Below are 27,901 nucleotides of genomic sequence, written 5' to 3' on the forward strand. Positions count from 1 at the left end.
TTGACTGAAATGTCATTATGCAGCACATGACTGTATATTCATATATGAGATTGATATGAAATTTCATTTTTTGTATTGTTTTTGATTAGGTTTTGCTTTTAAGACTATAGCATTAGAAAATAGCTTGGAGAGTGCTCCATATTTAATACTCTCCAGAGGACTTTGTATAAGAATTTTTTTTATTTAGGTATAATTGACATATAACATTATATTAGCTTCAGTGTACAATGTAATGATTCAATTTGTGAAATGATCACCACAATAATTCTACTTACCATCTGCCACCAAAGTTACAAATTTTTTATTCCTTTGTGATGAGAATTTTATGATTTACTCTCTTGGCAGCTTTCAAATATGCACTACAATATTATTGAATATAGTCACCATTCTGTACGTTACATCCCCATGACTTATTGTAGAACTGCAAGTTTGTACTTCTTGGCCCCCTTCACACATTTCACCCAACTCCCAACCCCCACCCCTGGCAACCACCATTCTGTTCTTTGTATCTATGATTTTGTTTTGTTTGTTTGTTTGTTTTTTAGATTCCACATAGAAGTGATATCATGTAGCTCTTTCTCTGTCTGACTTATTTCACTTGGTCTAATAAACTCAGGGTCCATCCGTGTTGTCACGAACGGCAAGATTTCATTCTTTTTTATGGTTGAATAATGTTCCATTGACTATATGTACCACATTTTCTTTATTCATCCACTGATGAACACTTAGGTTTTTTCCATATCTTGGCTATTGTAAATAATGTGGCAATGAATGTAGGGGTGTATATGTCTTTTCAAATTAGTATTTCATTTTCTTCAGATAAATATCCAAAAGTGGAATTGCTGGATCATATGGTAGTTCTGTTTTTAATTTTTTGAGGAACCTCCATACTGTTTTCCCTAGTGGCTGCAGAAATTTACCTTACCACCAACAATGCACAAGGGTTCCCTTTTCTCTACGACCTCTCCAACACTTATTTCTTGTCTTTTTAAATAATAGCCATTCTAACATGTGTAAGGTGATATTTCCTTGTGGTTTTGATTTGCATTTTCCTGATAATTAGTGATGCTGAGTAATTTTTAATGTGCCTGTTGGCCATCTGTATGTCTTCTTTGGAAAAGTGTCTATTCAGATCCTCTGCCCATTTTTTTAATTAAATTGTTTGGGTTTTTGGCTATTGAGTTTGATGAGTTCTTTATATATTTTGGATATTAATGCCTTATCAGATATATGATTTGCAAATATTTTCTCCCATTCAGTAGGTTGCTTTTTCATTTTTTTGATGGTTTCTTTATCTATGTAGAAGCTTTTTTAGTGTGATGTAGTCTCACTTGTGTATTTTTGCTTTTGAAGTCAAATCCAAAAAATAATCACCAACACTGATATCAAGGAGCTTACTGCCTATGTTTTCTTCTAAGAGTCTTATGGTTTCAGGTCTTATATCCAAGCCTTTAATCCATTTTGAATTAATTTTTGTCTATGGTGTAATATAGTAGTCTAGTTTTATGCTTTTGCATGTGGCTGTCCAGTTTTCCCAATACCATTTATTAAGGAGATTGTCCTTTCCCCATTGTATATTCTTGCCTCTTTCGTCATAAATTAATTGATCATATATGCATGGGTTTATTTCTGGTCTGTCTATTCTGTTTTATTGATCTATATGTCTGTTTTTACGCCAATACCGTACTCTTTTGATTACTCTGTAATACAGTTTGAAATTGGGGAGCGTGATGCCTCCATCTTTGTTCTCCTTTTTCAGGATTGGTTTGCCTATGCAGGGTCTTTTGTGGTTCTATACAAATTTTAGGATTGTTTTATCTATTTCTGTGAAAAATGCCATTGGGATTTTGATAGAAATTGCACTGAATCTGTAGATTGCTTTGGGTAATAGGACATTTTAACAATATAAATTCTTCCAATCCATGAGCATGGAATATCTTTCCATAGCCTCCTCTTCAATTTTTTGGAAGAGTTTGAGAAGGCTAAGTATTAAATCTTCTTTAAATATTTAGTAGAATTCATCAGTGAAGGCATCTGGTCTTTGGGTTTTGCTTGTTGGGAGTTTTTGATTATTTATTCAATCTCCTTACTAGTAATCGGTCTATTCAGATTTTCTATTTCTTCATGATTCATTCTTGGAAGATTGGATATTTCTAGGAATTTATATATTTCTTCTAGGTTGTCCAATTTGTTGGTGTGTAATTGGTCATAGTAGTCTCTTATGATCATTTGTATTTCTGTGGTATTGGTTGTAACTTCTCTTTCATTTCTGATTTTGTTTATTTGAGCTCTCTCTCTTTGTTTCTTGGTGAGTCTAGCTAAAGGTTTGTCAATTTTGTTCATCTTTTCAGAGAACCAGCTCTAAGTTTCATTGATCTTTTCTATTGTTTTTTTAGTCTCTATTTCATTTATTTCTGCTCTGACCTTTGTTATTTCCTTCCTTCTACTAACTTTGGGCTTCATTTGTTCTCCTTTTTCTAGTTCCTTTAAGTATAAAGGCAGATTGTTTATTTCAGATTTTTCTTATTTCTTGAGGTAGGCCTGTATCTGTATGAACTTACCTTTTAGAATTGCTTTTGCTGAATCCAATAGATTTTGATGCGTTGTATTTCCATTTTCATTTGTCTCAAGGTATTTTTTTATTTCTCCTTTGATTTCTTCACTGACCTATTGGTTGTTCAGTAGCATGTTATTTAATCTCCACATATTTGTGATTTTTCCAGTTTTCTTCTTGTAATTGATTTCCAGTTTTATACCATTGTGGTCAGAAGGATGCTTGATATGATTTCAATCTTCATAAATTTATTGAAACTCATTTAGTGACCTAGCATATGGTCTGTCAGGGGGACTTTTCCATATGCAATTGAGAAGAATGTATATTCTGCTGCTTTTGGATGAAATCTTCTCTATGTGTCTATTAAATTCATTTCGTCTAATGTGTGGTTTAAGGCCAATGTTCCCTTATTGATTTTGTGTCTGGATGATCTATCCATTGATGTAAGTGGGGTATTAAAGTCCCCTACTGTTATTGTATTGCTGTCTATTTCTCCTTGTAGGTCTGTTAATATTTGCTTTATATACTTCGGTGTTCTTATGTTGGTGCATAAATGTTTACAAATGTTATATCCTCTCATTGGACTGACCCCTTTATCATTATGTAATGCCCTTCTTTGTTTTTTATTACATACTTTATTTTAAAGTCTATTTTGTCTGATATAAGTATGATAACACCTGCTTCCTTTGGTTTCCATTTGCATGAAATATCTTTTTCCATTTCTTCACTTTCAGTCTATTTGTGTCCTGAAATCTGAAGTGAGTCTCTTGTAGGCAGCATATAGATGGGTCTTGTTTTTTAATCCATTCAGCCGTTCTATGTCTTTTGATTGGAGAATTTAGTCCATTTACATTTAAAGTAATTATTGATAGATATATACTTATTGCCATTTTGTTAATTTTTTTCTTGCTGTTTTGTGATTTCTCTCTGTTTCTTTCTTCTACTCTTGATCTCTTCCCTTGTGGCTTGATGACTTTTTTATTGTTATACTTAGATTCCTTTTTTATTATCTTTTGTGTATCTACTATAGGTTTTTGCTTTGTGGTTATCAGGAGGCTCACATATAAGAGTCTGTATATATAATAGTCCATATTAAGTTGATAGTAACTTAAGTTTGAATGCCTCCTAAAACTACATGTTTACTACCACCTCACATTTTGTTTTTGATGTCACATTTTACATCTTTTTAGTTTACATATCCCTTAACTGATTATTGTAGTTATGGTTATTTTTACTACTTTTGTCTTTTAATCTGCATACTAGCTTCGTAAGTGATTGGTCCATTACCTTTACTTTATGTTTACCTTTACCAGTGAAATTTATGCTTTTATATTTACTTGTTACTAATTACTGTCCTTTCTTTTCAGCTCGAAGAAGTCCTTTTAACATAGCTTGTAAAGTTGGTTTAGTGGTGATGAAGTCCTGTAGCTTTTGCTTATCTGGAAAACTCTTCATTTCTCCTTCAGTTTTGAATGATAACCTTGCCAAGTAGCATATTCTTGGTGGAGGCTTTTTTCTTTCAGCACCCTGAATTTATCATGCCTCTCTCTTCTGTCCTGCAAAATTTCTGCTGACAAATCTGCTGATAGTGTTATAGGGGTTTTTTTGTTCTTAACGAGTTGTTTTTCTCTTGCTGCTTTTAAGATTCTCTCTTTAACTTTTGGAATCTTAATTATAATGTGTCTTGATGTGAATCTTTTTGTGTTCATCTTCTTTGTAACTCTCCGGGCTTCCTGGGTCTTAATGTCTGTTTCCTTCTGCAGGTCAAGGAAATTTTCAGCCACTATTTCTTCACATAAGTTTTCTGCCCCTTTATCTCTCTCTTCTCCTTCTGGGACCCCTATCATGCAAATTTTCTTCTATTTGATGTTGTTCCATAGGTCCCTTAAGCTATTTTCACTTTTAAAATTCTTTTTTCTTTTTGCTGCTGTCTTTGGGTATATCTTCTAGACCACTGATGTCTTTGCTGTTATCTTCTAGACCACTGATCCTCTCTTCTGCTTCATCTAGTACACTGTTGAGCCCCTGTAGTGTACAGTCATGTACCACGTAATGATGTTTTGGTCAACAACAGACTGCATATATGATAATGGTCCCATGAGATTAGTGCCATATAGTCTGGGTGTGTAGTAGGCTATACCTTCTAGGTTTGTGTAAGTACTAAGTAAGTACTAAGAAATTTTTCTCTACCTTTCTAGGTTCTTCTGGCTAGTTTAAGAATTAAATCGACATGAGACAGGTTCACAGGAGAAAAACAAACAAAAGTTTAATAAGATATATACATAGGAGAAAATCAGGAACACTGAGTAACTGGCAAAAATAGCTGAAGCCTTCACCTTAAATACCATCCTCAGCAAAAGACAAAAGATGTCAGGGCTGGACAGAGTCAAGGACTTCAAAGGGAAGGAGGGCAATTCACAAGTAGGTGAAAAGGAGCAAACATTTGGAAAACAAATGTTTGTTTGGCCACAGAGAAACAGAAGAACACAGAGGGGAGCCCAACAACAGGCTTGTCTAGGGTCCTCCCTGTCTACAACCTGGTTCATGTTATGCTAAAGTGATATCTTGCTCCTGAGACAGGTTTTTTAAATCTGAATTCTTTTAGGCAGTTAAGGGGGAGGTAACAGGAAGAACTTTGAGTCTTTTGTTTCTTAAAAATAATCAAACTAAAATAATCTTTATATTTAAGAGACATGTTTCACGGTGGCCAATTTTGTTCCCCTTCTGTATACTCTATGATGTTCACACAACGATGAAATTGCCTAACGACGCATTTCTCAGAACATATCCCCATCATTAAGCAACACATGACTGTATTTTTCAGTTCAATTATTGTAATTCTTTAGCTCTGTGACTTCTGTTTGGTACTCTCTTATATTTTCATTCTCTTTCTTGAAGTTCTCACTAGTTTCATCCATTCTTCTCCTAAGTTTGGTGAGCATATTTATGAGTGTTACTTGGAACTCTTTAATGGGTAGGTTACTTATCTATGTCTCATTAAGGCTTTTTTTGAAAGTTTTATCTTGCCTTTTTCTTTGGAACATATTTCTTTGTTTCCGCATTTTGCTTGACTCTGTGTTTGTTTCTATGTATTAGGTGAAACAACTACCTCTCCCAATCTTGAAAGAGTAGACTTGTGTAGGAGATGAACGTTATCTTTCAACCTTGCCCTAGCTCTTGTTTGTCTCTCAATCTTTGTGATTGTCTAAGCAGCCTGATTTATTCTTGATAGGTCCCAGTTGTAGAAGGTGTGCCAAGGTCTGTCAGTGTTCCAAAGAGAGGGATCTCAGACAGCACCTCGTTTCAGGCTGATTGAAAACCAGACCCTCAGGCAGCAGCTTTTAAAGTGTGCAAATATATACAGTCCCGTGGGACTGCAATTGTAAACCTTGCTGGCCTCCAGACTAGGTATTCTGGAGGTGTCCCCTGGGTAACAGTTGCAAAAATTGAGGTTTTAGAGGAGTGTATAAGCTTCTTTCTGGGAGGTACTGGTGGCCTGTAGCAAGGCCAAAGGGAAGCTCAAAGATGGTGTCCCCCTGCCCACTTTCCCCAAGAGCACCTCTGTAGCCTCTAGATGTGTGGCAAACCTGAAGCCTTCCCCTCAGGCTAAAGTTCCAGGACAGGTAAATAGGCCTTTTTCATAGAAAGTCTGGAAAAGTGTTTCAGTCTGCTGTCTGTGTATCACCCTGGAGATGGTAACCTGCCAAAAACAGTCTCTCCAATTGTTATAGTCCTGTGGACCCAGGAACACAAGTCCTCCTGGCCACCAAAGCCAGGCGATCAAGGAGCATCTCCTGTGTTGACTGTGTGTGCTCAGTGGCTTCTGCAAGTCCTTGGGAGAGCACAAGTCTGGGTCACGCCTGCTGGTTTCCGTAAGGCTGCAGGAGAGTGCTGGGCAGGGGCGTGCCTGCCAGCTTTAGTGGGGCAGTGGGAGAGCACACCAGCTGGCACTATCAGGGGAGAGGGAGAGCACAAAAGTGGCACCTGCCAATGCCTCCATTCCCAGAGAGAGTCCCAAAAGGCCCCTGCCCCTTTGGCACATGTTTTAAGAATAGGAAATGAATCTCCCTCACACATAGTCTAGGCACTTTTCAAACTGCTACTTTTGTTTTGGTCTTCGAGGCAAGTGAGTCTGTACTCAAACCCTATGAATGAAGTATTTCAGTTCCCTGCTGCCCTTTGGGTGTCCTGGACATGGGCCTTATTGGTTTTCCCAGCCAGAAGTTTTGAGGGCTCATCTCTTTGTTGCACGTTCTAAGGGTCGAAGTGCCGGATGTGGGGCAGGAACCCCTCACTCCTCAGGGAGAAGCTCTGTATTTGTGAGATCCCCTTCCTCTTGTGGGTTGCCTGCCAAGGTAGGGATTTTGGCAAGACCACGTCTCTGCCTCTCCTACCCCTCTCAATGTGGCCCTTTTACCCTTTGTTGTCAAGGAGCTATTCAACTAGTTTTCAGGTCTTTATCAGACGGAATTTTTCCATATGTAGCTGTAGATTTGGGGTGTCTATGGTTGAAAGTGAGTTCAGGATCTTTCTATATCACTGTCTTGGAACACCGCCCCCCACCCCCCAATCGGCTCCAAGAATTCTTTTTGGAGTAGAATTCAGCCAGTGAAGTCATCTTGTAATGGATGTTTCTTAGTGGATTGTTAATACAAATTTAATGTCTGTTTATTTTAAAGATTGGCTCTGATTTTGTATTTCTCCTGTCAGTTTTTGTAAATTGCATTTATCTAGAAAATGTCAATTTCATTTACATTTTCAAAATTATTAGCATAAGGTTGCTCATAAAATCCTCTCTGCAAGATTTGTGATGATGCTCCTATTTTAATGCCTGATAGTGATGATTTTTGCCTCCTACTTTTTTTCTTGATCAGTCTCATCATTGCTTATATTTGCTATTTTTTTCAAATAAAGTTCTTTTGTTTCTTTTGATACTTTCTATTATATGTTTGTCTTCTATTTTTTAAGTGTATCCTCATTTCACTAATGTATTCTATTCCTTCTACTTTCTCGTGTCTAATTTGCTCTTTTGTCCTCTAATAACTTTTCTTTTTCATAAAGATTTAAATGTTTTTAAGATTTTCATCATCATGTCTTATTTGACAAAGGGATTTTTAAAAGTGTGCATTTCTTCACTTCAAAATATGTAGGACTGGTAGGGAAACTTGCAATCTGATTTCTGGTTTAATGGCATATGGTTAGACGAAATTCTCTCTGTAACTTAAATCCTTTGATGTGTGTTAAGATTTATTTTATGTCCCATTATATAGACATTTATTGTGAATGTTCTGTGTGTGCATAAAATTATTTATCTTCTGCAGTTTTAGGGAGCAGTCCTCTGTATTTTTCTATTAGACCAGATGTGTTAATTTCATAGTTCAAATCTGTAATTTTACTGATATTTTTCAACTGTTCTTTTAATCACAGAGACATGTTAAAATTGTCCATTATAATTTTGAAGTTATCTCTTTTTAATTTTTTAGTTCTGTGAAGTTATGTTTTATATATTTCAATTTAGGTTAAGTGCATACACATTTAAAATTGCTTTAACTTACTAGTGAAATAAAACATTTTTGTGATTAAGAAGAGTCCCTCTTTATCTCTAGTATTGCCTTATTCCTTAATATTTATTTTGCTAGACATTAGTATAGCTACACCTGATTTCTTTTGCTTGTTGTCATGATATCACATTTTCTATCTTATATTTTCAAGCTTTCATGTACCTATGTTTCAGATGGCTATCATATAAAAAATATATAGTCAAGTTGTATTTTCATACTCAATCTACTAACTTGTTTTTTAAATGGAAGATCTTATTCCATTTATATTAAGATAGCTCTCAATATTGTGATTTTAAATCTATCACCTACCTAATATATGGTTTCTATTCCTACTTTCATGTCTATATATACTTTACTTTCTTGAACTCTTTAGGACTGTGTATTTTTTTTAATTATTGAATTTTTTTCCCAATTATTTGGGACATCACACAATCTTCTGTTATTTTATGTTACTCTGCATGCAATGCTTTCCAACAGAGCTTTCTGTCATGTGGAAATGTTCTATATCTGTGATGTCCTATATGGTAGCCATTAGCCACATATGACTACTGAGCACTTGAACTGTGGCTAGTGTGAGTAAAGAACTAAATTATTAATTGGATTTTAATTTACGTCTAACTTTAAGTAGATAGTGACTACAGCGTTGGAAAGAATAGCATAGAAATTGCAACCTAAATCCTTGACGTATCAAAGCCTAGTGCTATTTTTGGTCTTTTTGCTTACTCCCTGATAATATATAGCCCTTCAGAAACTTTGAATTTATTTACTACTTCCTTCCCAAATTATATGAATTTATGTATCTATAAGAATATATATATAAAAGTTCATGAAATAATATGTTTCTTGTGTAGTTTCAGTGGTATATATACAAAACTGTGTGTAAACATATATACGCAAACATATATATATGTGTATATAAGCCACATGTGCATATGTATACATACATATACACACACACACACATATGTGTATTTGCATTTTCATACTTGTCAATTCCATCCTGTATCTCCAAACTTCCATATGGTGTCATTCTTCCTTATGAAGTGAACCTTTTATTATTTCCTCTAGTAAAGTTCTTCTTGTGGCAAAGTCCTGTTAACCTTTGTTTGTCACCCTTATTATTGAAGGATGTCTTCCCTAAATACACAATTCTAGGTTGGCAGCCATTTTTTTCAATACATCATGGATTTGATTTTAGTTTCTCTGTTAAAAAGTTATCTGGCCATCTAACTATTTCTTCTTTGAAGATATTCTTTATTTTTCCCTAGCTTTTTAAAAGTAAAACCACTCCTTCTCTTAGATGTTTTACAATTTTACAGTGATCTCTTTAGGCATCTGTTTTTTTTTTTTTTTATTTATTATCCTTGAGAGTTTAAAAAAAAAATCTTGAATCTGTGTTTAGATTTTTTTAATAAATTCTGGAAAATTTCAGATGTTACCTCTTTAAATATTGCTTCTTATTCATTCTCTCTTTTCATAGCACTCCAAATAATTAGAAGTTTGACCTTCCTATCATATACCTTATTCTCTTAACCTCTCTCTACTTCATTCATTTGTTTCTTTCAGATTTCAGAATAAATCTTTCAGATTTATTTACCTATATTTCAGTTCACTGATTCACTCTTCAGAGATGTCTAATCTATTGTTTTTGATCAACTGGTATATTCTTTTTTTTTATTGCTGTAACAATGGTTTATAACATTATATAAATTTCAGGTGTACATCATTTTATTTCAACTTCTGTTTAGACTACATCATGTTTGCCACCAGAAGTCTGATTGCCATCCATCATGGTACAAATGTGCCCCTTTACTCCTTTTGCCCTCCTCCCACCTCCTTCCCCTCTGGTAACCACCAATCTAAACTCTGTATCTATGTGTTTGTTTGTTTGTTGTTGTTGTTTTATCTTCCATGTATGAGTGAAATTATATAGTATTTGGCTTTTTCCATCTGACTTATTTTGCTTAGCAAAATACCTAACTGGTATATTCTTAATTGTTGTTAAAAATTCTGTTTGTTGGTCTTTAAAATTTGCTATGCAGTTTTTAAATAGTTTACAGCTCTCTAAAAACTGCTTTGATCTTGTATTTTATTTTACAGACATAGTAATCAGAGTTGTTCCAAATTCTGTGTAAAATATTCCAATTTCTAACTCCCTATAGTTATTGTCTATTACATATAATGATTCTTATTCATGTCACCTTGTCTCCTTGTGTCCCTGGTTTTTGGGGGTAAGTTTGAAAAATTATGATAAAAAAATTGTGATCTAGGATATTATTATTTACTCCACTAAAGATTTTTATTTGCTTCTTTCTGGTGCCCAGGTATACTAAGAAAGTACAGAATACCTTTATCCAATTTGGGAGATTGAGCTGTTTCTAAGGTATTCTAGATTATTCGATTCTGAGCTGTAATTTGTGTGAGTGCTTGTTCGCTGCCATTTAATCCTAGTTCCTAGGATGTGGTGCTTTGGATCTCCACTCAAAATATGGGGATTCTACTGGGAACACACACAAATGAACCTAGGCTTCAATTTTTATACCCTAACTACATGATGTCAAAAAACAGCCGGGGCTGGACCCGTGGCTTAGGGGTTAAAGTGCGAGTGCTCCGCTACTGGCAGCCCAGGTTCCGATCCTGGGCGAGCATGGATGCACCGCTTCTCCGTCCATGCTGAGGCAGTTTCCCACATACAGCAAGTAGAAGGTTGTGCAACTATTACATACAACTATCTACTGGGGCTTTGGGGAGAAAAAGGGAAAAAAAAGGAAGAGGATTGGCAATAGATGTTGGCTCAGGGCCGGTCTTCCTCAGCAAAAAGAGGAGGATTGGCATGGATGTTAGCTCAGGGCTGATATTCATCACAAAAAAAAAAAAAAGAAAAACCAGCCTCTCAGCCATTCTTCTGCCTTGGCAAATCATCACAGAGAAACAACAGCCGTGAAAGCATGATTTAGTAATCTGGATGTTCGTTGTCTGCCTTTTGCTTACTTTGGCCTGGTAGTTTTGGAAACTAAACAAACAAAAAAACTTTACAGACTATTCTACCAAACCCTGTTTAGACTACCTACAGCACAAATTGTATGAAATTATGTACCTGGAGTACAAATTGCATGAAATTATGCTGATTGATGAGGAAATTATGCTGGTTTATGGGATACCATCATAACCTCTAAAGCTGGGAAAAAGACAGATTACCAATGATCACACCCTTCCCAGTTTTTCCAACAGTAATTGTACTCTAAAAGCTGTCAAGCATGTGACCTGCTAGATGGCAAAAATATTCTAGTGGGTTCTTTTATTTCAGATAGATTTTACTACTTATTACATCTCCATTTCTTTCTTGAAAAGATAATGAGTCGTGGAAGAGACATTCTAGCCATCTAACATTGCCAGTATGATTTTGACATGAGACTATTTATGTAACTTCATTACAATTTTGCCTCTGAATGGAAAGTAGAGTTTTATTTTAAAAGTATCTGCTAAATCAAAATGTCCCTTCTTATACAGACAAAGTACTTCTACAATTTATGTCAGATTCCTGGGTGTCGCTAATATCTCCTATTCTTTTACATCTTAGAAACATTTTATGCTATAGATATAAAACTCAAAATTTGTGTAAATTAATGGAAATATTTTCTGTACATCAGGCACATAGAAATTTTAAAGTCAATCCATTTGGGAATTGCATCTTCAAAGACAGAAGTACATAAAATATGTGGACAATCTTCATTGGACCTTTTGTTTTGTTTCAAAGCAACAACTTGAATGATATTTAATTGGACAAAATAGTACCTATTGTAAGAAGTTATTACATCCAAAATTTTAAAGACTCATGAATTAGGAATTACAAAACAAAAACAGAAAAAATAACTTTCCCCTTTAGAATATCATATTAGTTTTCTTAAATATCCCTGCAGTGGTGTGGGTTAGGCTTACTCCACTTAAATGCACAGTTGTGATTAGGTAACCAGAGACGCGGAGAAATTATTTTGCCATAGCCAGAGACCTTAATGGTACAATAAAATAATTCAGTAATTTTCATTTCATTCTTTAGAGGTTGGTCAAACAAGGCAAGATTACACTATTAAGTCTGAATTTTGTGAATAAAAGCAGCCTGGGACATAAGAACCTCACCAGAGGTACCCATGTCAAAAGCCTTCTGGGCTAGTCTGTTCTGTTGTTAGTCAGTAAACTATGGAAAAGGGCCTGTGTTACAAGGGTGTGAAGCAGAATTGATAAAGCCCTATTTGCTATAGTTAAGGAGCTCTTACTCAAATTTTATGAAAGAGAAAAATTAATGCATATTTGCAATAGTGTGAATTATATGATAAGGGTATTCCCAATATGCAATGGGAGGACCACTTAACCAACACCGTGACTTGCCAGTGTTGGCATGGGAGGTAATGATAACATTTAAGTGTAAAGCTGTTAATGCTGATTATCTTATTTACTCTTCCATTTAGCCCTATGAGTTAGAGAGTACTGTTCCCTTGCTGTCATCTAAAGATGAAAAACAGAAATGTTTGATTAAATTGTCCAGTGCCCAAAAGTTAGCAAATAGGAGAGCCAAGAGTTGGACCTGGGCAATGTGTCTCCAGAATCAGCTCTTTTAAAAGAATCAGCTCTTTTAAAACTCCATTTAAGTTATTTTCTGGGAAAAAGGAAGTGTGTAAATAAGAGATGAAGAGAAAGCCAGCCACAAAAAGAGATGCTGCTTGAGATAACACTTAGATCATGAGAAGGTGAGATTTCAAAGAGTGGGGTCAGAATTCACTGAGCACCATCAGAAAAATTTCAGTGTTTCTTGAGTAAGGCACACAAAGTCTTCAGCTCTATCTATGAAGCATTCCATGAGAAAGAGCAGTCAGAGGTATGGGAGGACTTGGAGAAGACAGGAGCAGCATGTGTATTTAATAGACATCTGGCTGGCTGTCCAGTGAGCATGCTTTGGGTTCTTAACATCATTTGGGTGGTTAATAAGGAAGCAAGTTTCTAGTGGCAATAACCAATTTCTCTGAATTTAATTTTACATAGATAAAACCTGAGGCACACAAAGTGCTACATTTCAGTACAGTTCCAGTGCATCTGCATCCTTATGACTCTTTAACTCATTTGTTATTGAACAAACTCTGACAGAACACAGTGTATCTGTTAAGATAGTAGTAGTTGAGCTGAGGTAAGAAAAAAAAAATCTTAGTGCTTGAATACAACAAAAATGTATTTCTTACACGCGTTCACACCCAACTGGGGATTTTGCTTGTCACAGTTACTCCTGAATCTAGGATAACAGAGGCTCCATTTTGATGGGTATTTCCAAGATTATTGAAACAGGAAGAAAGAAAATGGAAAATTGCATACCAGCTCTTAAAGCTTCCATTCACGCAGGAGATACACCATTTCTATTGGCCAAAGCAAGTCATATGGTCATACTTTCAAAGGGAGAAGAGAATTGAAATACTGTCATACCTGGAAATATATGGCAATCAACACAAATGACTGTTACAAACAGAGGAAGTGTGGCACAAAATTCTAGGAGATTTTATTGTCTCTTCTCAGCCAACCAGGCATAGGAAATGGGTCAGAAAGTGAGTACCTTGAGGGTAATATAACGATGTGTTTTCTTTCGGAAATAACACATTGTAACTTACTGGGGGTCTTCCATCACTCAATTCAAATAAATGATAGAAGTTTCTACACTGGAATAATAAGAATTCTGTTTTATTTTTATTTTTTTACTTTGTACAGATAGTAAAGATTGTTAATTTTCTGATTCTTCAGTTTTTATTGAACTACCTACCTGACAGTGGCCCTTTGATGAAAGAAAGCAGGAGTTGAGAAGAAGCCAAACTTGCAACATCTACCAGAACCAGTGACCTACAAGGGCCTGAAATCTGAGCAGCTTTTTCGATAGCTCAGTCAGGCATGTGCAAACCACTTGAGAGCAATAAGCTGTTCAGCTGTTGACATATTGCACTTGGCACCTATGGAGAGATACCTAAGGTGAGAAATAAGATGCAATTTCAAATACATGAATAAGTTCTGCCTGCAAAGTCTTTTTCTCGGAGAATAACGTACAAAATAACCTTATGAAGCAATGTTCCTTTCCCTTGTCAAATTGCTTTTGTCATTCCAAAAATAGTCATAATATTTGTTTTTCATACAATACCTTAAAAATTTAATTCGGGTCTCTTTTAATTACTTCAATATATACTTCAATATCTAATGATTGGATTAGAGCAAGTAAATAAATTCAACATTCCTTTTTTACTTAATTGAAGCAAGTATAATATACTATTTGGAAGAAATTATTATGTTTCTTTAGTGGAATCTTTCAAATGGATAGAGAATTTTAGTAATTTAGGATGTTTTATTCCACAAATTCAGAAATCCCGGATGGCTACAAGTAGAGAATTTGAAAAAATTCATGTCATACATATTTCTTCTGCATATCCTTTGGAGACATTTATTCTTAGCATGAAATGAAATAAAATTACTTTTATTACATAGACAAGAGATCTGAGATTATGCAACTCAAAAAAAATAACCATCCAATTGGACAAGGAAAATATCTTTTAAAGATTCTTAAATATATCATTTTATTTTAAAGAAGGAAAGTATCGCTTTTTTGTCTTAGAGAAGTAAGAGTAAAAATTAAAATAAGCTAAAGAGATTATTCATTAAACATTTCCCAGAATCAGATTTAGGAGGCCTGAGTTTGAATCCTAAATCTCCACTGACTTTCTATGCTCTTTTGCCAAGTTATTTACTTCCTCTGAGCCTCAAATTTCGTGTACTATTTTGTTAATATTTCACATATTATTTATATTAATTTGTACTATGAGCTGAGACCAGAGCCCCAAATAAGAGAAACCCTAGAATACCCTATTATTGTTATAGGCAATGCATTTGTATTTGAGACCATAGAAAGTATTTAGTGCCATATGAAGACCACAGCTGGCAGAGTGGTGGAGGAAAACCATGGCAAAAATGAAGGAAAACTAAAAGTTCTAAATGCACAAAGGCTCCATTTATGTGTAATGGTTGTAAGTATTGATTGCATTAGTGCCAGGCAAGCATGATTTTTTAAAATAATTGTGGTTTCCGAAAGTGAAAAAAGAGGCCCTCCCTTTTTTTGTTTTGATCCAGGGGTTGTGTTAAAACACACCTATGTACTCACACACATACACGCTTTAAAACCACCACTTCTTCATTTGATTTCTAGCAGTTGATTGATTTCTAGCTATAGTGACCTTGTATTAGAAAACCTAAGAAACTTGATTTTTGAAAAATTGCCAAAGAAACTACTTTTGTCATTTTCGAGGTTGTTCAGTGTCCAGAACAGAGGAGGACTAACAGTCTTTGTCTTTGACATGCAATGGGTAACTCTTAACCTCATGGGAAATGTCATGAAATTATAGCCATGCATGAACTGAGGCTGAGAACCAAGAGGCTATCTTCTTTATTTCAAAATAAATTTGAGGTCACTGTGGGAGATCAATTTATTTTTATTCATCTGAAGACCTGGGTTGCCTTTTAGGGGTATGATATGTGCCTTCATCTTCCACCTTAAGTCTGAGCAAATGTAGAATCAGTGATACACATGCATCTGCCTCACAGATAATACATTGTTCATTGATGTTGTTGTCTTCTTTTTCAGAGCGCGGGAAAAAAGATGCTTACCACCAGCTTTAAATTGGGTGTGGTCGTATGACTTGCTTCACCCAGTAAAATGTGAGTGGAAATGTGAGTGTGTTACTTCCAGGGCTAAGCATTTAGTGAAAAGGCTGCTGGGATTAAGGAAGTGTGTGCTGATGTGGAGGTGGATGGCTATACCTTCCCATACAGGACAGCCTCCCTGTACAGGTGGCTGAATGCACAGTGGACTACGCATGAACAAAAATAAACCTTTATTTTTTGAGTCACCACGATTTTGAAGGTTGCTGTTTCCCAGATATAGGCAAACTAAGGCTGACTGATGTAACCACTTTTTCAGCAGCTTCCAGGGTTATCCTTCTGCCTACCAGGCTTTCTTCAAGGAAGGCGATCAAGGACTTGTCCTTTCATTAAGCCTTTCAAACTAAGTGGTTCTAGTTTGTTCTTTTTCCTTATATAGTCCACTGTTCTAAAAGAACTGTTTCATAAGATAAATTAAAAACCAGGTTATTGTAAAATAAATAGAGAATAAAACATCTTTTCGAATGAGAGTTTAATTTAATATCATCTTGCCAGAAAATTACTTAACTGAAGCCTCAGTTAAGTAGCTAGAATTCTGCTTATAACTCATAAAATGGGTCTAACATACTCTTTCTCTAATTTTTGTTATATATACCCCTAAAGGCAAGTCCTATTAGGTATCTCCACAAAGAAAATGACATTATGGGTAATTTCTGTGATATTCGATGAAATGGTGTTGCTAATCTCTCATCTCTGTCACCAGCATTTATAACATTACTATCTGTTTCTATTGCTTTTCAGTTTACAAAAAGCAAGGTTTCTACAATTGCCCCTCCAGAGATAAATTATTCAGCTATTTATTGAATTCCTAATAAGTGTCAGACCTGGGATTAGCTTCAATTTGAGAAGGGATTTGGGGCTGCTGTGCAGATTTTAACAAAATGTAGCTCTTCTCCTCGATAGTTTACAATCTAGTTGGAAAGCAAAGCTGTATATCATAACCCTCCTCCCTCAAAAAACAAAACAGCAGTTGTTGATATATTTAAATGTGTAAAACTTGTAGTATTACCAAGTGAGAAACACCATTCCATGGACTGCCACTTAAATCGCTAATGCAATAGACAAGTCACTTACTCTCTCTTGGAGTGTCAGTTTCCATGTTTGTAAAATGAGAAGATAAAACGAAATAATATCCAAGGTTCCCACGAACTCTAAGAAACTAACTCAGAATTACAAAATGCATACTGGTACTGATATTTCCATCTTTAGAGTTTGTTCAAACCATCCCCAGAGATGCTGTTGCTGTGTCTTGCTTTCTCCATTTTGAGATGCAGAATAGCTCAATGTTAGCTCTGAGTCTGGATAGATTCAGCATTTGGTTATGCATATCGAAGGTAAATTTATTCTCACTCAGAGCGTCAGGATGTGGGGAAAGCCCTGAAAAATAACCTATGCGTAGAACCTAACGCACAGGAGGCATTTAGCATAGAGGCTGCACAGACTGCTGAAAACGTGATTCACAGAACAGGATGTATGAATGGCATATTAAAAATGAAAGAGAAAAAGAAAAATCTTTGATCTTAAAATCAAAGAATCCCAAGATAGAAATCACGGAAAATGCTGCCCCTTCTTACTGATAGCATTGGAATGCTCCTGAGAATTAGCCTTTTTCTCCCTATTTTAATGCATTATAAGTAAAATATGTCAACCAAAGAGTCAACCTGCAATAGATTGTCTGAAGTTTTTTTAAAATTCATTATCAATCAATTTTTGCCTGATCATCCTATCTTCCCATACTAAAGTATGTTTTTCCCCAATTCTCTAGCTCATATTTTAAATGTTTATACTAATATTCAATTGAAGGAATATTTATATTGAATTTTAGCAGAACAGAAAGGATTACACACATATTCTTAGTTTTCGGAAATTGGCAGATAAGATATTTGTTAACCATGAGTTCTGTTGGAGTTTAATGAGCAATTTAGTGGATTTGTTATTTCATCTGCAGAAATATTTAATTTTTGAATAGCCTTTTTACTGTTTGCTGGGAAAATCATGATGGACTTTAAAAAGATAATAAAACAAATAGAATGTGATTAAAAGTTCTTTTTTTAATGAATCCATAAAAGATAAGAATGAGAAAACAGTGGAACAAATAAAACAATAAAAATACAATAATGCCAAAAACGAGCAAAAGAAAAAAGTTTGAAAATTTAATTCAAATATAATAATAGTAAACAATTATATAGTGCCTACTATATTCCAGACAGTGTTGGAAAGAATTTACAAATATTAAATCATTTAATTTTCAAAACAGCCCCATGAAAGAATTACTGCTATGAATCTAAATTAACAAATAATGAGGAGGCACAGAAAGTTTTAATGACTTGGCCAGGGTCATGTATTTCTAAGTGACAGCTCCAGAATTCAAACCCAGCAGTCTACCTCCAGCATTTATTTTCTTAACCACTATATTGTGACTGCATTTATTAAGTAGTAATATAAATGGACTAAAATCTTAATTTAAAAGACAAGGACAGCAGATTATGTTTTAAAAGTTAAACAGAGTTTTACGCTGTCAACTGGAATTCTCCTAAGAAATAAGGACAGAGAGACGTTAAGAAAGGAAATAGAAAAAGATATCAGACAAGTACTAACCTAAATGAAGTTGATATAGTTATATTAATCATTATTAGTAGCAAAAACATAGACTTTAACTAAATAAACAATAGAGATAAAGAGAACTACTTCAAAACATTAAAAACTTCAATTTACCAGGATGATTAAAAAATAATAAACAAATCTAAACTCATATACACTTAAAAATGTCATCTCAAAATATCTTGAACATAAACTGACAGAACTTCAAGGAGAAACTGATAAATCATTTACCTTATTTTGTAATTAGTAAATGCACCAACCGAAAATCTAAAGAGAAATTTAGAAGATTCAAACAGTTCTCTTAAATAACTTGATCTAGTGGGTGTTTATGGGAATTGCAACCAACAACTGGAGAATACATGAAACTTGCTAAGATCTCTGGTGTGCTAGACCATACACCAAGTCACACAAATTTCAAAGGTTTGGAATTCTACAGATCAGGACTTTAACCACAATGTAATTCAGTTAATAATTACAAAAATTATGGTTAGAATTTAAAAAACGTAATTCTTAACAAGTCATGAATCAAAGAAGAAATCATAGTGGATGTGAAAAATATTTAAAAGGGTAAGGAAAATGGTATATTTAAAACTTAGAAATAACACTGAGGTAGCAATAAAATGAAATTTGTAGCCTCAAGTATTCGTATTCAAAATGATGAAAATCTCAAATGATTAAACTAAGCAACCAATTTTAAACGTTAAAAAAGAAGAGTTTAGAATTATTTCAATGAACAAAAAAAAAAGAAAGAAAATGATAAAGTTTATAGAATCCCTTGGAATAGAAATCAAATAGGGAATGAACACAGTCAAGATCTTCTTTTTTAAAAGGAATAACACTGATAGTAGTTAGCTAGGTTAATTTACCCATAAACAATATTAGCAATTAAAAAAAACTAAATATAATATCAAAACTTTATGCTGATTCATTTGAAAACTTAGATGAAATTAATACATTCTGAGGAAAATAAAATTTACTACCACTGACACAAGAAGAAAGAATTGCACTCAGAAAAAGAAAATATTCCTACAAAGCAACTATCAAGCCTAGTTGATAGTTGAGTATAATTAAATGTTCACAGGTAATTCCAATTTTAAACACAGTCTTCTAGGGAATAGGAATGAAAAAAAAGAAATACTATTCAATGCATGTTATGATGCTAGTAAACTGATGACACCAAAACCATAGATAGTACAAGGAAAAATAAATTTATGTGCATGGAAGTAAAATTAGCAAACTGTATGTAGCAATATTTTAAAAATACAGCAAACTGTATGCATGAAATTTTTTTGTTTATTTCTGTAAGGCATATACGACAAACATAAAAAAGAAAAATAATAAATTATTTTGAATACTCTATTTGTTAAAACATTTTTTAAAATACCAACGTTGTAATTCCTCAGGAGGCAGGAATGAAATGGACTGATTTAGATGAGGTATGCATGGAGCCCCATAGCAATAAATTTTCTATTTCTTATGATGGGTGGTGAGTGCATAAATATCTTTTTCGTTATTATGTATTAAACTGGTCAAAGGCGTTTACTACTCAGTTGTGTAAAGATAATTGGAAACGACACGTGAAGAGTCACGGATAGGGAGTCAGAAAACCAGATTTCCAGGCTGTGCCCTTACTACCTGCAAGCTGTTGGGCATGTACTTCAGTGATTGAACAAGTTTGTCTAGGATGTAAAGATATTTTATTTTGGAGTTAGCAAAGAAAATTATGTTGTTAGGTGGAGAGGAGTCAGGGAGGAAGAGGCAAGATCTTTTTCTACCCTCTTGCTTTATAACTGCTATTTTAACTATGTGAAATGAGGGCATTTAAAAAATACCGTTTTATCCCTTTGCTAGCCATTTTCAAAACGTTTCCTTAACTCTCATTGTTAAAGGATAAGGTCCATACACTCTTGAACTGAAGCCTCTATAATATTGGTCTAATGTGTTTTTCAGATTTCTCCGTTTAATCTCTTCAGTGAATCCTGCTCTGGTCAGATTGACTTAGTGTTTCTCAAGTGATTATTTGATTTTCCTGCCTCCTAGTGTTTTGCTGATATATTTGTAATAAAGAAGGCATGCATTGAAATACCGCTAGTTCTTCAGGATCCAGCTGAAACCACTCTCCTGATTGCAGGGATCCTCTCAGTTGCACTTTTCTGAAATGTATTTCTCCCTTTTTTTAAACTACTAGATAGCGGTAGGGCATGTGTACAAGATAGTCAAGTGGACTTCATGAAGGGGGGACTGCTATTATATTTAGCATCTAACAAAACCAGAAACATCTAATGTGTGGATTAATTAGAGTAGCATAGGTTTGTAATTTATAAATTATTATACATTTATGAGTGTGGGTTCATTTTTTTTTAATTGTAGGGATGTATGATTAATGTATAAGACTCAAGACTTATCCTTTCCTTAATTTTCAATCTTACTTAAAAAGTAGTTGTATCAGAACTTACGTCATAGGGTTAATGTGAAGATTAAATGAATAATATATGTAAATTTTATGTATATGTAAAATGATTAAAATCATGTCTGACCCATAGTGAGTGTTCTGTGTACTAGTTATTTTTAGCTATGCCATTTAAAAAAAAATAAAGGTCTATTTTAATAGAAAACTCTCCTCCTCCACTTCAGGAAGTAATTTTTATAGCCAAGCATTTACTCGCTCAGCAAAAACTATCTGTCAAATAAACAACGAGAAGACAAAGTAAAACAAAGCATTCGCTTGACTCCCCAATGCGCATACCCATATACATTTCTTATCCTCCTTTCCTGCTTTATCAATTTCAATATAGCAAAAGGGCTGTATATGTTCCTATTTATTTTCTTTATTATTTATAAGATCACAAGATTTAGTGTGTTTATGTTCACAGCTATATCTCCAATGCCTAGAACAGAGCCTAGCATATTAAAAAAAAAAAACTATTTGTTTAATCTATGAGATAAACAATAGCAACAAAGTATTATTTTTCATATAAATTTAATAAATTGTCTCTGATACCAAGTGAATGTATAAGCCTCAGGGTAAATACCTTTATATTGGAAATTGTGGGACCACACATCATGCTTTCCTTCTCCTTTTTAATCCTAAAACAGATTATCATTTATCAATTTCCCCTTCTGACTTTCTGTTGCATCATTCTTATATGCAAACAACCAACCAAGAATTAACAAATATTTGAGTACAATCTACCATCTGAAAGAGAAAGACCAAGGTAAATAAACTCCTCAAAAGAAACAAAGAAAATTGAGAGAACAGAAGATCAGTTTTTAAATTTCTGATTTTTGTTTGCAAAGAAATTAGAAAAATACTCTGTATCCTTAAAACAAAAATACAATGCTGAAAAAAAGTACAGGAAAAAAGAATGAGTTCTTGGAAATTTAAATACAGTTTTCAATATAATCATAATTATAGATGAAAAGCCTAAGTAGTAAATTTGAGAATATTTCCCAAAATATAGAACAAATATCAAGGGGACTAAAAATATAGAAGAACAGGTAATAGAAAGGTATATTAATTCAGGATGCTCAAAATTAGATTTATAGGAGTTTCATAAAGAGAGAACAGAGAAAATAATGAGGAGAAATTTATCAAATAAACAATATGAGATTATTTTTCAAAGTGGAACAGAGATATACATCTAAAAATTGAACAATCTTACCAAGTTCCAAGCAAGGCAGATAATAAAAGACCCATATTCCACACTAGATACCTGTTGAAAAATTTATCCATACTGAGGAAAACAAAGGAGATCTTAAACAATAAAAATAAAGACAGAGATCAAGTATTTGATCAACCACTTTAGTCGTTAGAACACAATGGGGAAATTCCCACAATTTTGAGAGGAAAGATTTTGCATCTAGAATTGGGTTTTCATGTAAAATTATTGATGTGAGAGCAATGTGATGACATTTACCGATACACAGTCTCAGAAAGTTTAGTTAATAGACAAATTTGGTTGGAGAGTCATAAGAAGAAAAGTGTAAATCAAAAAAAAGAAAAAGATAATATTTGATCCAGGAAAGAAGGAGTTCAGACACACAAGTAGTGGAGAACCCAAGATGCCATCTGTGCAGCTGTACTTAAGAGCATTACATCCAGACATGTTGAGAGGAAATTCAGGAGGGATGTCTTGGGAAAAATAAAGCATTCCATAAACTAGAGGGTATACTTGAGAATTTTGAGGAGTTTAGGTTATGAGTAGGATACAATGCAAGGAGGGGGCCGGCTCCATGGCTATTGGTTAAATTCACGTGCTCCACGTCAGCGACCTGGGATTTGCGGGGTCGGATCCCAGGCGCAGACCTATGCACCGCTCATCCAGCCATGCTGTGGTGGCATCCTACATACAAAATAGAGGAAGATGGGCACAGATGTTAGCTCAAGGACTATCTCCCTCAAGCAAAAAGAGGAAGATTAGAAACAGATGTAAACTCAGGGCCAGTCTCCCTCACCATAAAAAAAAAGATACAATGCGAGGGGAAAAAAATGTCAATTAATATGCTAGGAAAAAAAAAACTACACAGAAAATGATAGATAATTTAGTGTTCTACTTAATTATGGTGAAGAATATTAATGGATTTATAAAAATATCAATAATAATTATTGATTTTCTTCTCTTGAGATAAAACCAAACTATAGATGAAGTATAGAATATTTAATTGTGGCTGCAAAACAGAATGTAAATATAATTGACATATAATTAAAATATGAAAATACACAATTTACAGAGGTTGGGAGGTTAAAAGGGGCTGGGGAAAAGAGGTGGCAAGAAGGATAAAAACAATTAATTTCTTTGTATTAAGAAGTGGGGACTCAAGAAATACTATCTATGGATGAGTGAACCAGATGTAAAGCTATATACATGCATTACTGAAAGTTACATAATATATTGTTAATTGTGTTAATCTGCTGTAATAGAAATCCAAAATATCTTTGGCTTAACAATAGTGATATTCCTTTTCTCTCACATCCACTAAGTCCTGAGGATAATGATCCAGGGCTGGTTATCATGGATGCAGAATGTCATTGATGTTCACAGCCCTTCTTTTCTCTGTTCTGCCCTTTTTAGGGCTTGGTTACCATCCTCAAGACTACTTCATGGCCAGCCATATGATCACCACTGACTCTAGCAATCATTTGAACGGGAAGGAGAAGGAAGGAATAAAAGCAGGATGGCTGCCTCCCTTCCAGGTAAGTCACCATGATTTAAGAAACTGCCTAAAGCTCCATCTGACAACTTCTGCTCATGTTTTATTATCCATAACCCAACTAAAAATTCATTTTTTTGTCTGGGTACACTACCACTGCAGTTTAATTTTTTTTTTTTATCTTTAAAGAAGAGGGAATAATGGATGTTGGGTATGAAACTAGTCATCTCAACTACATAGTGATAACCAATAAATAAGTAAAAATAGGATTTTAATGATAATGGGCAAATGAACTAAACTCTGATCATTGTAGGAAGTCAATAGTTATTAAGCAGATGGGTTAATTTATATTAATGCAAGCCCATTATTTAAGGATAATGGTTCGTTTTACTACAGGAATTAAAAATGTAAACAGAAATGACTGCCTCTGGGGCACAACATTGGAGATATATATAGGAATAAAACTTGTTACTTTTCATTATTAGTTGATTGTTGTATTTTTTGACTTTTAAAATATGTAGATTTTTTACTTATATAGTAAAATAATTTAATTATAAGAGGACTGTTTCATTGATTATCCCCCTGTACCACTAAACTACTCCCCCCTACACACAGTAGGATTTTGTGGGGGATATCACTGATATCATAAATGAGCTTAGGGAAAATTGCAATCTATAATATCAAAGCTTTTGAAATATACATCATTATTCAAGAACAAAGTGTGACTCTCCATTTATTCAAGTCTTTTTTTATGGCCATAGAAGAGTTGTATAACTTAACTTTATGCTTTTCTTTTTAAAATTTGATTCTAAGCATTTTATATTATTGTTGATAGTACAAAGATACCTTTTCTCACATTATCTACGAGCAGTAGAATACATATAGTAACAATACTGATAGTCATATTAATTTTATGAACAGCATCTTAGTTGATTCTCTTGAGTTTTCTAAAATGCTTACATAGTCATCTGCAAATAATTAACACCTTTAAAAAAATTCTTAATTGCCATTGGTAGCACTTTCAAAATAATGTTAAGAGGTATTAATGACAGTGGATACTTACACCTGACTTTGCTAGTAATGCTTCTCCTCCTACTCCAATGAAAATAACTTGTTTTTTACCCAAAATAGGTATTTTATTTTATAGAAAGATCCACACTCACCCCACTCCAATATCTTCTCCATCTCCATAGCCATTACTACAAAGTTACTACATTATTTTTCATTGGAAATAAGTGTTAAATTTTTTTGTCTTTTTTTTTTGTCAGCTGTTTAGTTAATATCACTTTGCTTTTGGTCTATTAATATGATACACCTTTGTAAAAACAAACAAACAAACAAACTTGGGCATAGCTGTTCTTTCTTTCTATTTTAGTAATTAAAATAGTTAAAATGGCATGAAATTTACCTCTTCCTTAAAATATTGAAATGAGATTTAACCAAGTATAGTTGTTTTTTGCAAAATATGTCTTTGAAGGTTTTTCCACAGCCTTTTGTTTGGAGGGTGCATTTACATCTACTCAGTCAACTTTGAACAGCAACCTTAAAAGTAGTTGCAGCTTATTCTTTCAGATCTCTTCTATATCTTCCTTCTCTGCAGGCTCCCCTAACTGACTTGGGTGGTAGGAGGAGAAAAATGGCCTGATCTCATCTTCAGCCCCTTTTCCTCTGTGCTTAGATTTAGTGGAAACAGACCCCACTCAGTGACTTCTTTTTGCTCTGGCCTCACGCCACTTCTGCTTCTGATACCCCAAATGAAGGTATTTATGAGGACCCTTCAGAACTATCTCACCTACTTCAAGAATGCTGCATTGTTCTGGAATTATGGGAGATCCAAGTCAAATCATGCTGTCCATTCAACAAATAGAGATTGAGGGTCCCCTGTGTACCAATCAGTTCACAATAATGAACTAAACTCAATGGGCTGGTTCTCCCACAAGGAGGTTAAAGATACTTTTTATTGCATTTTATCATACCTGACAGGTAATATTTTTCAGAGCATATGGTGTGCAACTGTGACCATTTTTAGTATAGTACAGATGATTTATTTGTTAGATTTTATTTATTTTTACTCATTTCAGTGGGCTTCAGGGAGGGGATAATTCAAAGATGATCTTTCCTGAAGTCTGTACTCACCTTATTGCCGAACCTATCTCACCTTGACCTTCGGAGAGTATGTGCTTTTATACCTACCCAGTTCTGTAGTGACTCCTCCTGTTCACTGGTTTGCAAGTCCTTCTGCAACTTGGTTCATTTCTTCCTGATTCTTTTGGTCCCTTTTTGGCCTTAGTTGCATTCTCCTTGTCCAAATTCCTCAGATGGTCTTCATGAATGAAATTTGTATATTGCATACCGAGTTGGATGTTGTTGGGGCAGATCAGACAGCTGTCGTGGAATTCCTTTAATGCAGCATTCCCGAATTTACAGAGCTCTGTGCAGAGGATCCTCTACGTTTATTTTGTATTTTGCTCCATGCAATAGTTTCTGAAATAAACTGTGATATACATAATTATTCAATAAAAATTCCAGACACTGTATGACTTAGACTCTTTGTTGAGAGTTTTGAAAGATAAATTCTGAATGAGGAAAAAGTGTGACTCACTATTCATCCCATTTATTTTTCTTGCTTTGAATTAAGTCAGGCATTGTGATCTTTTACTCTGATTATTCCATATTGTGATATTCCAGATTATATGCTTAGCTATTCAATATACTATATTTTCTAACACCCTAATCGTATTGAATATGTTGTATTTGACATTCTTGAAATTTCACAGTGACCTTCCAACCAAAGATGTACTTATTTAATAGGGGTGAATGACTGTAGGTGTGAAAAATCTCATTGTATTTTTATTTCTTGCATGTTATATATAGAAGAAGTGCCCATTATTTTAAGATAATTCATGTGATTTTGATGCACATTAAAAGGGTGAAGGTAACTGTAGACATGGTTGTTTTAAGGATAGACTTTGATTTCAGCTGTCTACTATCACCATGGCCCAGAATGCACCAAAGTCTGGCTACCTTTGAATGCCCAGCACCAGGTACTACAGATCAAAGTCAGAGAGTCTAAATTTTTAAATCAACTTGCTAAGTATGCAGCCTAATGAACTCTGTTGTTGTGTCATGCCTATAAATTTTTTACTGCTACTTCACTATGACCACACTCTGCTCTTTCATGATTTATTAATTTCTATCTATCCTAATTTCTTTCACCAAATCACATTAATTAACTACCATGCCACTATGGGAAAAACATGTACTCACCTTTCCAAAAGTTCTCCTTCCTAGTGCTGATTTTATTATACTGATATTTTAGTCAGGATAATATACATGTAGTTTGTCTATATATTAAAATTAGTTTGTATATTTTATTTATTAAGAAAAATATGGTCAATATAACATCTTGCTAGCTTTGTTTTATATGCACAGCTTTCAAAATGTATTTTGTAACTTATTTATACAATATAGGTGTTTTGAATTTCCTTACATGTTTTGGTATTTTTTTTCTGTTTAGTATTTTTATTGCAATAAATTAATGCTAAAAGGCCAAAAAGAAAAAAAAGAAAGAGCTCATCTGGAAAAGGAAAAACAATAAACTTTATTTAGGCAACTCTTCTGCCAGTGTCTGTTGAAGCTCTGTGCTTCTAGTGAATGGGCTTCTTCTCATGCTTCTTTCGCCAGTAACCTTTTCTGTCTTCTTTCATCATTTCCTTAAAGAATATTTTTCCTTGTCCCTTGCTGTTCCTGTTGGAATTTCAGTTATACAGGTGATATTTCTGATTACTCTCATAGCCAGTTAGCCAACAAAAAAGTAAGGCTGAAGAAATAGATATTTAGCTGGATTTTGCATTATAAAAAGAAATTCTGGATGGTGTAGCACCCCACTGAGATTTGTCAAGTCAATTTAAGAGTAATTTATTGAGCTTGTTACTCCATTTCTAACTCTAAGCTGAGAAACTCCTGCTCTAAAGTAGTTTGTGTTCAAGTATTTAAAACATGACATACACAGAGTCCATGTTTAAAGAACAATGTAAAGTCGTTTAACAGATTGCCAATATTCTGGTAGAGACTCCTAGGAAAGAAAGCTATTAATGTGGAAATATTAGGGAAAGGTAAAACTTAGCAAATCACCAAATGCTAATAATTTCTCCCATGAGAAAATCAAGTTCAATTAATAATATTTTATTAAACCTAAATTATTATCAAAAATACGAAGCATATAATTTTAGGTTTATTAAAGTGTGAAAAGTGTGCATATTAGAAATGATGAAATATGATGCGTTCATATTTGTGT

General features: G+C 34.1%; 1 long non-coding RNA gene across 3 annotated transcripts in view; it reads left to right on the forward strand.

Moving 5' to 3' along the window:
• The window catches only part of LOC147915906 (uncharacterized), a 70,100-nt gene extending 43,967 nt beyond the window's left edge, over window positions 1–26,133 (forward strand). For 2 of the 3 annotated variants that reach the window (XR_015553549.1, XR_015553548.1), the window contains exons 2-5: window positions 13,897–14,118; window positions 15,776–15,849; window positions 23,526–23,647; window positions 25,956–26,133. This is a non-coding gene — a long non-coding RNA (uncharacterized LOC147915906). Of the gene's footprint in view, window positions 1–10,439; window positions 10,499–13,896; window positions 14,119–15,775; window positions 15,850–23,525; window positions 23,648–25,955 lie in introns of those variants that run through there. The other variant, XR_015553547.1, reaches the window with a different exon arrangement.
• The last annotated feature ends 1,768 nt before the right edge of the window (window positions 26,134–27,901 follow it).

Source organism: Ceratotherium simum, chromosome 11 (assembly GCF_057802395.1).
Source record: "Ceratotherium simum simum isolate JZ-2026a chromosome 11, ASM5780239v1, whole genome shotgun sequence".
In the NCBI taxonomy this organism is placed as follows: Eukaryota; Metazoa; Chordata; class Mammalia; order Perissodactyla; family Rhinocerotidae; genus Ceratotherium; species Ceratotherium simum.